The sequence below is a fragment of the Perognathus longimembris genome, chromosome 4, assembly GCF_023159225.1.
Source record: "Perognathus longimembris pacificus isolate PPM17 chromosome 4, ASM2315922v1, whole genome shotgun sequence".
Classification (NCBI taxonomy): Eukaryota; Metazoa; Chordata; class Mammalia; order Rodentia; family Heteromyidae; genus Perognathus; species Perognathus longimembris.
In genome coordinates this window covers 58,378,895-58,393,864 of record NC_063164.1, presented here as the reverse complement: position 1 = coordinate 58,393,864, position 14,970 = coordinate 58,378,895, and positions in this window count along the sequence as shown.

Here is a 14,970-nt window from a genome sequence, read left to right as displayed (position 1 = left end):
GTACTTGCCCTTAAAAACCCAGCCCTATTTGGCCCAGTGCTGTTTGTCACCATCCTGGTGGTGGTGAGCAGACGCTGTGCACAGCTAAATAATTGTTGTAGGTTCGAGGCCCACCTGGGTATCCAGTATATAACATTAGTGCAAAAATGATTATAAGCAAGATAAATTTGGTTTAGATATTACTTAGGTAAATTTGTAATTGGGTCCGAGGGGAAGAGGGATCCCCCATCCCTCCAAAAGTCCACCACTCAGAGAAGGTCTCAAGTGAAAAGATGGATTTATTGGGAAAGTAAAAAGTATTCTGACCCGCCAGGGTCACGACCCAGACTCAGGAGTTGAGACTTCAACCATGAAAAGCAGGCTGGCAGGTCAAGGCCGTAGCCCAGACTTGGGAGCTGGGACCATGGGCGCTGGGCCATGCTCTGGGTAGGGTTATAAAGGCAAACACCACATAGTCAAGCTTGCCACACGCAGGTGGCCAATGAGGTTACAACACTTACAGAGCATGCCAGGCCACACGCAGGTAGCCAGTGGAGTTACAGTCTGACTCATAGCAACTGTTTGAACCAACCTATCATTTTAGTTAGAATTGGCACATGGATTTGGTGGGGCTCACATGAAGCAGGTGGATATGGCCTATTCATGGGAGGGCACAGGTTTAACTTGAGCATTCCACTACTCAGGTGATCTAGCAGTTTATACAATCTTATCACAGCAAAGGGGAACTTCCCTGGATAGGGCAGGGGAGAGCTTAGTGAAGATGGAGTGAGCTTCTGCTCTCTTTAACTAATCTGAGATGGAGTCAATCTGACCCCCCTCAACAGCCAATGATAGCACTGGCCAGATATGACCTCCATATTACAAAAATCATCTTAACAATGGGTAGACTTAGTCTTAAATTTTGTCTTTTTTGGTTATTTTTACATATACCAAGTATATCAATTTACCTACAATTGTCTCTTTTCTATCTACAATCTAATTTTGCTACTCAGTTCTGCCCAAACACATTACTATCTATAGAGTTCTCAAAAAGGCTGAATGTACTTGTAGATGTTGTGGGTATTTCAAATAGCTAAGGAAGCATCTGACCTGTGATCTAGTTTCAGAAAGCTTAGCATAATAATACTTATAGTGGACAATTTTGATTGGGACAAACTAATGAAAGTTGATAAGGAAAGTGAAGAGATTATGTTAGGAAGGAATACAAAGGTGTCAATGAATACTGTATATGCAGGACAAAGGGAATATTTAATCTTTTAAATAGAAACTAAATGGAAGTGAAATTGTAGCTCAATCACCATGGTATAGTCTAGAACTTTGGATAACTCTTCCCTTGGATAGATCTCTCCCCTAAATCAATGGAATTGAGCTAAGAGACTAGTCTACATATTCTAAGAAAATAACCTAAGGAATATAGTCTGTTCAACAACACAATCACATTTAACTCAAGTATTCATAGAGCGCTTTATAAAACAGTCACTCAATGTTTCACTTAGTGACTTAGTGTTTCACTGAGTACTGAGATAAGAAAAAAGGTAAGACTTGCTTCTTGCCTCAACTATGTACTGACCAATGTATTGAACACCTGTTTATTGAGAATCTTCTCTGTACAAAAAGCTAGTGCAGGGTTGGGAATGTGGCTTAGTGGTAGAGTGTTTGCCTACCATGCATGAAGCCTTGGGTTTGAATCCTCAGTACCACATGAACAGAAAAAGATGGAAGTGCTGCTGTGGTGCAAGTGGTAGAATACTAGATTTAAGCAAAAGAAACTGGGCGGCAAAGCCCCGGCCCCGAGTTCAAGGCCCCAGGACTTGCAAAAAAAGAAAAAAGAAAAACTAAACTTGTTCAATTACTCAGGAAAGCAGTATGGAAGTTTCTCAAAAGGTTAAATTTAGAGCTCCCCTATGATCCAGCAACCCTACTTATGGGTATTTTACCCGAAGAATCACAAATATGGCTATACTAAAACTACCAGCACAACCATGTTCATTACAGCATTATTCATCATACTGAAAACATGGAACCAACCCAGATGCCCCTCAGTAGATGAATTAATCAAGAAACTGTGGATCCAGAAGATGGCGCCGCCCCAGTAGGGAGGCACCCCGACTCACTCCAACTAAATAGCGAGCTGGGAACTCCAGCACCAAACACCCCATCAAGAACCCAGCAAAACCAGCAGCCAGAAGCAGTGGAGAAACGCAGGAAAACAAAAAGGAGCAAAAAAGAAGAGCCAAAAACCTACACGGAGCCGGAGAATCTACGGGACTCCCTCCCCCCACCAGCCGACCCTGGCCCAAACAGGGCCAGTCTGGGAAAGGGGACCCGGCGATCGGCAGACCGACTGCCGGGAGCGCAGAGTCCAGACAGCAGGACTCCATGGACACCAGGAAGAGTGCGGACCAAGACACACGGCAAAGGCAGTGACGGGAAGCTTGGGTCCACACCGGGAATGGACGTAAGCAGCTGGGGAACCCAGCAGTGCAGAAGGGGAGAGCCGGGGGTGCTACCATGACCTTTCACCCCCCCCAAAGGACCAACAGTGGTGCGGGACACACAATCCAGAACCAATGAGTCCCCCATTACCCCCTCCCCCAACGGGAGACCAGCTATCAGAGACCCAAACCCCACAAAGAAGCTAAATCTCCCTCCCACCCCCTCCCCACCCCGAGGGAACAAAGAACCCCCAAATCAGGCGGGAAGCTCCCATCAGGCAATGGGAAGTCATAGGAGTTTAGCAGGGGAAGGGCGGAGCAGCCCCAAGGCTGCCCAGGAGCCTGAACTGGCCGAACTGGCCCTGCCCCCTTCCCAACAGGGGCTGGGAGACGGCCAGCAGTCCAAGCCGCACCAGAGGTGCCTGGACCTTGCGGACTTTTACAACTAAAATCACAGTCACTGGTGGGCAATACCAGCACAGCAGGGACACCTGGGCCTGATCATGCTCCCCCCTCGCAGCGGAGGTGCAGTCTGAGGGCTCTAACCCACACCTGGACAGTTGATCCCACTGGGCCCCACACATACCGCCCCCCACAGTGGATTCACGGGAGGGCGCAAGCACAACCCAACAACCTGGGGCTCGCTCTGGAAGGTGTACCCCGCTCAGTTGGATGGGGTGCATTTCACACAAGTGGGTGGGCCACACTTCAACAACACCGGCCCCGGAGCAGTCCACACAGGAAGACGAACTGCCTGAGAGGTGAGCTCCTCTGACCAAGATACAGAGTGGAAAAAAGGAACAGAGAAGAGGTAAGCCTCCATGCCACGCTGAATTAGCAACCAGCAAACCCCCAACAGGGGCACGCTAGGGTCAGCACAGCACAGCGGCAGGACACTGTCCTGCAGAGAAAGACACAGAACCTACCGGCCCCCAAGTGCAGGGAGAGTGACCACCTCAGCAACAACCGAGAAGGTCACGCTCACCCATTGGGAAGCAAGGTCCAACAGCCAAACCCAAACCCAGAGTGAGGACACCAGGACACAAGGCTCCCAATGATGGAGGAGTGGGAACCACCACAAAACCAAACCAGGGAAGCCACCCACAGATCTCCAGATGTGCAAATCACAAAGAAATATAGCACAGTTCATCAAAGGGCAAGCCAACTCACCAGCTCCAAAAAGCAGCATGACTGAAGAGGAGATGGAGAATAAAAAAGCAAATGAGGCCATGTTAACCGAAATGATGGAAAGCGTCAGAAACGAAATCAGAAAACAATTCCAGGAGTTTAGAGTGGAAGTCTTGAAGGACATCCAGGAAGCCAAGAAAGAAATGGAAGCAAAAATGGATACAATGCCAACCTCCATTAAAGAAGACCTTAACATCCTGAGAAGTGAAATGCATAAAAAAACAGATTTAAAATACAACTCTTTAAAGGAAGAAATTTCCACGATCAGAGTAGATCTGACAACCATAAATAGCTCTCTGACATCCATAAACTCCACAATTGAATCCACAGCACAAAGAATTGACCATATGGAATCCAGAATCTCTCTCTTGGATGATGAAGCAGCCAACAACAACCAGAAAATTACCACACTCCAAGAAACGGTGAAGCTTCAGGGCAGACTAATCCAGGAACCAATGGACAAAGACAAGAGATATAATCTGCACATAATTGGAATAGAAGAAGGAGCTGAGTACCAGAGCAGAGGGCTTCATCATATTTTCAATAAAGTTATTGCAGAAAACTTCCCCAATCTCACAAGGGACCCCATCCAGGTAACAGAAGCCTATAGGACACCTGGCAGGCCAGACCCCAGAAAAGCCACACCAAGGCACATAATATTCAAGACTTCAGATCTCAAGAATAAAGAGCAAATTCTGAATGCAGCCAAAATGAAGAAAGAAATTTTCTACAATGGGAAGAGGATCCAAATAACAGCAGACCTCTCCACACAAACCTACCAAGCGCGAAGTGAGTGGAAGAACACCATCGAAGTTCTACAGGCCAACAATAGGCAACCTAGGATTAAATATCCAGAGAAATTGGAGTTCACATTCGAAGGGAAAACCAGATCTTTCCATAGCAAAGAGGATCTAAAGGAGTATGTGAATAAAAAACCAGCCCTACAGCGAATTCCAGGAGGGGAATCCCACCCAACAGCGATCATACAGAACACACAGACAGAAACAGAAACAGAAAGAGCAGCTCACTAAAGACAAGAAAAAAAAGAGTAAAATACAGCAAACAAGAAAATGAAAGAAGAAAAAACACTCTTATCCTTGACCTCTTTGTATATAAATGGTATAAACTCTCCGATAAACAGGGGCAGACTGGCAGAATGGATCCACAAACAAAAAGTTGGCATCTGTTGTCTACAAGAGACCCACCTTACAGCAAGGGACAAAAACAGGCTCTGAATGAAAGGATGGAGCAAGATCTTCCAAGCAAATGCACCTACCAAAACAGCAGGTGTAGCCATCCTGATCTCAGACAAGCTGGACTTTTCATTAAAATCAACTCAAAAAGACAAAGAAGGACACTACATTTTAAAACAAGTAAAAATCCAGAATCAAGACATCAAGTGATAAATGTATAGTCACCGAACAAAAGAGGCCCCACATATGTCAAGCATATTCTCACAGAATTACAGAACAAGATAGACCCAAACACAATCATAGTGGGTGAATTTAATACCCCACTCTCTCCAAGAGACAGATCCAACACCCAGAGGATTAGCAAGGGAGCTGAGGAACTAAGTAACACCATATCCCAAATGTATCTGACAGATCTATACAGAATCTTCCACCCTACAGAGACCCAATACACCTTCTTCTTAGCAGCACATGGATCATACTCCAAAATAGACCATGTCATACTCCTCAAACTCTTCCACAAAATAGAAACAGAGGGAGAAATCCCAAATTCATTCTATGAAGCTAATATCATACTCATTCCCAAACCAGGCAAAGACCCAACAAAAAAAGAGAACTACAGACCAATATCACTAATGAACACAGACGCAAAGCTCCTCAATAAAATATTAGCTAACAGGATCCAAAAACTGATCAAGAAAATTATACATCATGACCAAGTAGGCTTCATCCCACAGTCACAAGGATGGTTCAGCATCCGTAAATCAATCAACATAATTCACCACATAAACAGATCTAAAATTAAGAATTACATTGTTATCTCAGTTGATGCCCAAAAAGCCTTTGACAAAATACAACATCCATACTTATTAAAAGCTTTGGAGAGAACAGGAATAGATGAACATTCCTCAAAACAATAAAAGCCATATACAACAGACCAAATGCTAACATCATATTAAATGGAGAGAAACTTAAATCATTCCCCCTAAACTCAGGAAGAAGACAAGTATGCCCACTCTCCCCATTTCTTTTCAACATAGTGCTGGAATCCCTAGCCATAGCAATAAGGCAAGAGGAGGACATCAAAGGGATCCACATCGGCAAGGAAGAAATCAAACTATTCCTATTCACAGACGACATGATCTTATAACTGAAGGACCTAAAAAACTCAGTCCCCAAACTCCTACACCTAATAAACCATTTTGGCAGAGTAGCAGGATACAAAATCAATCCACAAAATTCAGAAGCTTTTCTGTACACCAGCAATATACAAACAGAAAAGGAAATTATGGAAACAATTCCATTTACAGTAGCCAAAAAAAAGAGTAAAGTACCTAGGGATCAACTTAACCAAGGATGTGACGGACCTATTTAATGAAAACTATAAAAATATAATAAGGGAAATCAAAGAAGACACAAGGAGATGGAAAGACCTCCCATGCTCATGGGTAGGCAGAATCAATATAGTGAAAATGGCCATATTGCCCAAATTGTTATACAAATTCAATGCAATCCCTATCAAAATCCCAGTCACATTCTTCACTGAAATAGAGAAAGCAATCCATAAATTCATATGGAACAACAAAAGACCTAGAATAGAATAGCCAAAGCAATTCTAGGCAAAAAAAGCAGTGCAGGAGGTATCACCATACCAGACTTCAAGCTCTACTATAGGACCATCATAACAAAAACAGCCTGGTATTGGTTTCAAAACAGATCAGAAGACCAATGGATTAGAATTGAAGATCCAGAAATAAAACCGCACTCTTACAATTAGCTGATATTCGACAAAGGAGCTAAAGACATACAATGGAATAACATAGCCTCTTCAACTACTGGTGCTGGGAGAACTGGGCGGCCATATGCAGAAAACTCAAAGTAGACCCAAGCCTATCACCATGCACCAAGATCAACTCAAAATGGATCAAGGACCTCAATATCAGACCTGAATCCTTGAAACTACTGAAGGATAGAGTAGGAAAGACACTAGAACTTATAGGCACAGGAAAGAACTTCAAGAATATAGTCCCAGGGGCACAATAAATAGGGGAGAGACTTGGAGAAATGGGACTACTACAAATAAAAAAGTTTCTGCACAGCTAAGGACATAGCCACCAAAATAGAAAGACAGCCAACCATATGGGAAAGGATCTTTACCAGCACAGCAACAGACAAAGGCCTGATATCTGTCATCTACAGAGAACTCAAAAAACTAAGCCCCTCGAAGCCCAATAAACCTATTAGGAAATGGGCAAAGGAGCTAAAGAGAGACTTCACAAGAGAAGAGATAAAAACAGCAAAGAAACATATGAGGAATTGTTCAACATCCCTGGTAGTAACGGAAATGCAAATAAAAACAACCCTGAGATACCACCTCACCCCAGTTAGAATGGTCTATACTCTGAACTCAGGCAACAACAAATGCTGGAGGGGGTGCGGGGAAAGAGGAACCCTTCTCCATTGTTGGTGGGAGTGCAAATTAGTACAACCACTTTGGAGATCAGTATGGAGGTTTCTCAAAAAGCTCAATATAGATCTACCCTATGACCCAGTCATACCACTCCTAGGCCTCTATCCTAAACTGCAAGTCCCAAGATACCAAAAAGACATTTGTACTTCCATGTTTATTGCGGCACAATTCACAATAGTCAAAATATGGAAACAACCCAGATGCCCCTCCACAGATCAATGGATCCAAAAAATATGGTACCTATACACAATGGAATACTACATAGCGTTTAGGAATGGTGAAATATTGTTATTCACAAGGAAATGGTCAGAACTCGAACAAATAATGTTGAGAGAGACAAGTCTAGAACACAGAAAACAAAGGGGCATGATCTCCCTGATATATGGCTGTTAAGATGGGGTGACGGAGAGACAGTAGAGACCAGGTCTGTGAAACCAAAAACTGCTTGTCAAATGGTATTTCCCACAGGATTGGGGCTGCGACCCACCAGTATGTAACTAAAACGAAACAACTACTCAACATATAAAGGTCAAAAAAAAAAAAAAAACAACTAAGCTTTCTGTCACAATAAGAATCAAAAGTGGTAAAAATAACCATGAGCATTCAATGGACTTCATTATAAGGACAATAGCAGCATCATGAACTGTCTAAATATATTCCCATACTGATACTGTACTTAATTGGATCTGTACCTCATTAAGTGAGCATTGATTCTGAGAAAATCATAACCATTGATCACGCTCATTCTAAATTTAAATACAAAGTATAAATAAAGAGGAATGAACCACGTAAAATATTCATTTCACTATGTAGAAAATTTAATATACCCATCCCAATAATCTGTTTAATTAGATGTTATCAATATGTTTGCTAATGATCGACTTTGCATCAGACATAATAAAATGCACATTATCTTGTCCAAAATGAATCTTATGCAGTAGTCTTTCAGTCTTTGCTTGGCATGGATATTATATATTTTGCAGCAGTGAAAATACCTTCTCTTGCTATTCTTAGGCTGTTTTGGTGAAAGTTAAAAAAAAAAAAAAGGATAGGCTGGAATTGAGTACTGGTAGAAGCTGCTTAGTAATGTAATTTATCGGGTACATGTGATGGTTTTCCAGAATGACATGTGTCATCTTCTCACATGAAACTATGTAGAATGTAATTTTACAGTTGGGTAAGTTCTCAAGGCAGGGCACAGAGATCTGGCTGTGGAATGCCCATTAATGTCAGAAAGAGTCAGGGGCTGATATTCCTCATGTTCCTCTTAAAGAATGCACCTATGTTGGCCTTCTATGAGGAGAGAGAGTCAGTCTTTCCTGTTCTAGAAATTCTGAATCCAAGGTTAACCAATGCTTGTAAGACTTTGTTCTTTGGATTGTGTATGGTCTAGCATGGTGGGAAAAGTCACTCATTTTTACAAACTGTAATTACAGACTTATGATTGTCAAAAAGCATAAAGATATGATAAACATGTAAAATGGAATTCATATAGAAGTGTTTACAAATCAGGGTAAAATGTTGCTACATCAAAGCATGATTATGATACTAAAAATCATGATCCATATAGTTTTAGTCCAAGGACAATATTATACTTAAAATATTAATACAAAGAAACATAGAAGAGATCAACAACATAGAGGAAATGTGTGCAAATACATATTGTGCACTATGAGAAATTTATGGAAGGTAGTGGGGGTTGGAGAAGTCCCCTGAGTTTGATTGATAGAAAAGAAAGGAAAATAAGATATTGCAGCACTGGTTAAAACTTCACTTTTTAAATTTGCTACCTTCATGTACTTAAATATTCACTTAACTACTGTGCCCTAAAAGTCCTCCATTCACTCTAATGTGGTATTTACTGCTTTCTACGCATTCTTCAGAAAGTCCTAGAATGGCCTGAAGTTGAAATTGCTTTGGATGGTCAATGTGGACAAGAAACTCAGGAGTCTGTGTCATCAGCATCTTCTGAACAAAAGGCTCAACAGTTATTAGCTCAAAATCAATCATACATAATATTAGAGATTCATCAAAAGATGCTTTGGATATTCATTTACCCAATATGTACTTTTTTTTTTTTTTTTTTTTTTTTTTTTTGCCAGTCCTGGGCCTTGGACTCAGGGCCTGAGCACTGTCCCTGGCTTCTTCCCACTCAAGGCTAGCAGCACTCCGCCACTTGAGCCACAGCGCCACTTCTGGCCATTTTCTGTATATGTGGTGCTGGGGAATCGAACCTAGGGCCTCGTGTATCCGAGGCAGGCACTCTTGCCACTAGGCTATATCTCCAGCCCCATAATATGTACTTTTTAAAGTCCTTGCTATCTCTGCCTCTATCAGAAAGCATGACACTGCCCCATTTGCAAGGAAATGGAAAGATTTGGAAAAAAAATATATATATACTAAGCGAAGTGAGCCAGATCCAAAGAAACATAGACTCTGTGGTCTCCCTCACTGGTAATAATTAGGACATGTCTAGGATAGTCCTAGCAGATCAAAATAACTCAATAGCTACATATGAACACATAAGATGATGCTAAGCAAAATGAGCTCCAAGTTATGAAAATAAGTGGTTTATCATTGTCATTGTTATTTTCAGTGTGAAATTATGCCATTTTCTTTTGTCTTTCTTCCCCAGGGTTTTACCCCTGAAGTCACTTTTACTGATGTTGGTACCCTTGGTATCGTATATATGTTTATTGGAACTAGGGAAGGGAAGGGGAACATTAAAATGGAGAGACAAAAGGTAAAAAGCAAACCACAGCAATACCTACAAAACTATATGCTGCAATCCAACTGTACAACTCAGGGGTGGAGGGAGGGAACTGGGGAGGGAGGAGATGGAGAAAAATGAGGGAGGAGGTAACAAGTTTGACAAGAAATGTACTCACTGCTTTAAGTATGAAACTTTAACCCCTCTGTACATCACTTTGACAATAAACAAATTAATAAAATAAAAAATAAAGTACTTGTCAGACACAAGGAACACTAAGGAATGTAAGAAATGAAAAAAATGCAGATATCATTTCTATTATATAAAAGGTTAAAAATGGAAAGGATAGAAATGCTCTATATATAGCACTGTAATATGGCAGGACACAGTACTATGGTGGCCACTAGCCACCAAATAATTTAGATTTTAATAATATTTAACTTTAGTTAATTAATATTAAAATTTGAAAAGCCACTGATTTAAATTTGAATAGCTACTACTTTGAATAGAGAAAATCTGGTAAATCTCAAATAACCAGCTTGTGAGATAAATACTAACAATTTCAAAATTGGGTTAATACTACTAGATGAGTACAAACAAGACATGTTTAATGTGCATTTGCATGATACAAGCAGCATTATTCAGGTATTGGTGATTGATGTTATGAATGGGTTGAAGGGAAAGGAACACCTGTTGTGTATCAAACATTTTACATCCATATCTTTCATTTAATTCCTACAGCTGGGATATGTCTTCACATTAGAACTAATGCGACTGAGATTCCAAGGTTAAGTGTAATACCTAACTCCACCTGACTGTTACTATATTTGAATTCAGGACTACTGGATTCTAGATCTTAGGTTTATTCTACTTTACTATGTTGATGTGTAGGTGCGGGGGGCGGGGGTGGGAGTGTGGTAGCAGGGTGCAGGAGACAGAGAGAGATGAGAGGAAAGACAAAAAGCAGTAAGGATGAATGAAGCAAAGTAGTATGACTTGAATGAGCATGATTCTTTGTCCAGAAGTAAGTCCAGCAAATGATTAGCTTTGAGATGGTGAACAGGTATATAAAATAGGCAGATAGACAGAAAGAAATATCCAGAAACTTAGTGGGAAACAAGTTTCAGGAGGGGCCTCTACAAACACTTGAAGTTACTGCTGGAGTAGTAGAGTGGATCATCAAGAACATGAAGTTAAGAAAAGAGGACTCAGTTGAATTTTGAGAAATGTGCACATTTAGGGCTTGGATAGAGAAGAAGTGCTAGTAAAAGGATTTGTGAAATGATTAGAGATGTAGGAGGAAATAACATGAAGAAGATGTTAGTGTCTTCTATCAGTTAGGAGAGAAAAAATAGAAAATATAATTAGTCAGCAAGGAAAATTAGAGTTTACTTATTCCATTTAGGGACCTTGAAGAGAAAAGAAAGCACAATTATTTAGGAATCCTCATCTTTACTCAAAATGTACTATTTTCGGGGCTGGAAATATGGCCTAGTGTCAAGAGTTCTTGCCTTGTATACATGAAGCCCTGGGTTCAATTCCCCAGTACCACATATATAGAAAATGGCCAGAAGTGGTGCTGTGGCTCAAGTGGTAGAGTGCTAGCCTTGAGCAAAAAGAAGCCAGGGACAGTGCTCAGGCCCTGAGTCCAAGCTCCAGGACTTGCAAAAACAAAACAAAACAACAAAAAAGTATTTTCTAAGACCCTTCTTGATGTTTTTGGCCCTATCATTTCATACCTATGAATTATGTTTTACTGGGTCATAAGTAGACAAACTAAACATTAAAGAAATATATGTATATATGTAGTATATATATATATATACATATATTTTAAAAAAACGGCTTTTATGAGGCAGTGTAACTTTATCTGTTACTTTATCCCATCACCCACTCTATGGCTGAGATCCCCTAGCATTTATGAGAAATTTGTACACTGAATGAATGGGATGAGAAAATAGGATGTTTTCCATTCATATCTTATCATTTTAGAAAAAGATTACTTACTAATTATTGAACCCTTAGTCACTAAGAATTTTTGGTAGCAGAACAAATGTAACAAATGTTATATCTTGATTCTCAAGAATTTTATAATCTATATGGATGAATGGATAAGGCAAACACCACAGCACTGATCGACAATCAGTATGTGATGAGTTATGTTTAAGCTTCTTTCTTACTTAATAAAATTCCTTGATTCCCCCTTACCTAACTTCTAACTTTTTTTTTCAATTCAGGATATTCCCTACCTCCATCCTTTGATCCTTTGTGTAACAACTAAATGGGCAAGGCCTGGAAAATCAGATTCTCTAAAACCCTGTCCTAGAAGCACAGCTAGTGGTCATCATGGTGAAATGTTATGGCTGTGATCTCAATAAAGGAATACTTTTATTTTTTTTCCTATGGGGACACATATTAAAAAGACTGTTGGAATTTACCTTGGCCTTAGATAATAAATTGAAACAAATGATTTGACAAGAAGTGATGATGCTAACGTGGAGAGTAAAATTGATTATTAATGGTGAACTAATCATACATTAATTATAGACATGTGAACAAATATAAATTAATATTCCAGTACTGATTTGATATTTCAGCATGTTTTTGCTCACAATGGATTTCTGGTTTAGCCCTGGCTTTTCTGTTAATTAGCTTTGGGGACTTAGTTAAGTTACTTTATTTCCTAGGTTTATTTTCTTCCTTTGTGAAATAAATCTGCTGACAAATTGTACCAATTATGGTTATTGCTGCTGTAAATATTAGAAACAAATCTCTTTCAATTGCCTTGGCAATAAGTAGTAGTGCTGTAATATGGTGATGCCAATAGTTTAACTGTATCCTAGTTTGAAACTTTTGGGTAGCCAGGAGTGAGACTGCTGGATCATAGAGTAGTTCTATGTGTAATTTTTTTGAGGAACCTCTAACCTGCCCCTAGAGTGGTATTTTTTTCTACATAGTTGAGTTCATTGGTCTTTTCTTCTGCCTTGTCTAAACTAATGTTACTTATAGCCAATTAATTTTTGTGTCATAGTTCCTGTTTTTTTATATCAGTCAATCCAAAGATTGAATGGATAAAGATATAAAAGTAGATAAACAATATTAATTTTATATGGATAAAGATATAAAAGTGGAAAAAATATTAATTTTATATTAATTTGATAAGTTTATTGTTGCAATAATCTTGGGCTTTGTTTAGGAGCTCTCTGATTACATGGAATCAGCCTGATGTGACAAAACTGGCTTTTGCATTTTTCTAGTAGAGACCAGAACAGCTTTTAGTTTGGAGCCATTTCTCCCACTACCTAAAACTATGACTTTTTGTTATAAGATAAATGGATCAGGAAAATGTGGTACATACACACAGTGGAATTTTATGCCTCTATCATAAAGAATGACATTGCCCCATTCATAAGGAAATGGAAGGACTTGGAAAAAATTATACTAAGTGAAGTGAGCCAGACCCAAGGAAACATGGACTCTATGGTCTCCCTCATAGGAAATAATTAGCACAGGTTTAGGCTAGTCACAGCAGAGGATCACAAGAGCCTAATAGCTATGACCCTATGAATGCATAAGATAATGCTAAATGAAATGAACTCCATGTTATGGAAATGAGTGATATATCACTGTTGTAATTATTTTCAACATGCCATGTGAAACCGTAGCTTCTACTGTTGATGATCCTCTTGTATCCCCTTCCTGTGGTTGTACCTGCACTATCACTGTATCTTATCTGAGTACATTGGAAACTGTATATACTGGTATTAGAACTAGGAAAGTGAAAGGGAATATCAAAATCAAGAGACACAGGGTAAAAAGACAAACGACTACAAAAGCAATACTTGCAAAACTGGTAAGTGTAAATCTACTGAACAACTCATGGGGGGAGAGGGAAAGGGGGAGCAGGGAGGGGGAAATGAGGGAGGAGGTAACAAACAGTACAAGAAATGTATCCAATGCCTGACGTATGCAACTGTAACTTCTCTGTACATCACTTTGACAATAAATAAGAAAAAAAAGATAAAATCTAATTCCACCATTGTGCTTGGAGGATTTTCCCACTATTTTTGAGTACCCCCAACCCCCAATTCTGAGAAATTTCATTGTATTTGTGAGTTCTGATTAATACTCAATCAAAAGGTTCAGGGAGACTCTGGATATCCACAACTATCTTTTTCTCTTGTTCTGTCTCTGTATCTACGTCAATCTCTCTATCTCTATTTTTCTTTCTCTGTCTTCTGTTCATCTGTGTTTTTCTTTGTCTCTCTGTTTTTCTGTCTCTTTCTCTGTGTCTGTCTGTGTGTTTTTGTCTCTGTGTCCATCTCTTTCTCTTCCTTTTCCTAATTATATTCTTCCATCATTCTAGGAAAGCACTGGGCATCATGTGAATTCCCTCTTCTTACACTGCAGGCTGAAAACCGTGTAAGAAACTAATCTGGGAAACTTGTGGTACCTACTTCCCTCCCTCCCTTCTTGATGACAATATTTCCTGGTACTCTAAATTCAGAACTAGCTATTTCATATATTTTGTTCCATTTGATGTTTTTTTTCTTAGTGTGAAGTCAAATCTAGTATCTACTAACTCAACTTAGCAGAAGTATAAATTCTAGAATGCCATCTTGATATGTTAGATCTGATACCAACTCACTATTCATTTCCATAAAAAAAAAACCTAAATACTTGTTCCGTTTTATTCTGGTAAGTAGTTTTGAGTACATTCTTAAATAAAAACTTAGAAAACTATCAGTATTTTCCTCTTATTCTTCATGCATTTATGGCTTTATTCTTTTCCTTTTAATGCACTTCCTTCCTTGTTAATCTATCACCAGTTAATCACACTAGGCTCCCCAGTTTAAAGCTATCACACTCCTTTGTGTACTTATGTGTTTTGGCTGAAGTGCTTTTTAACCACCTTCACCTCCTGCGAGTTTCTCAACAAAGCCCCACAGGCAACATGTTTTCATACTTTATACCCAG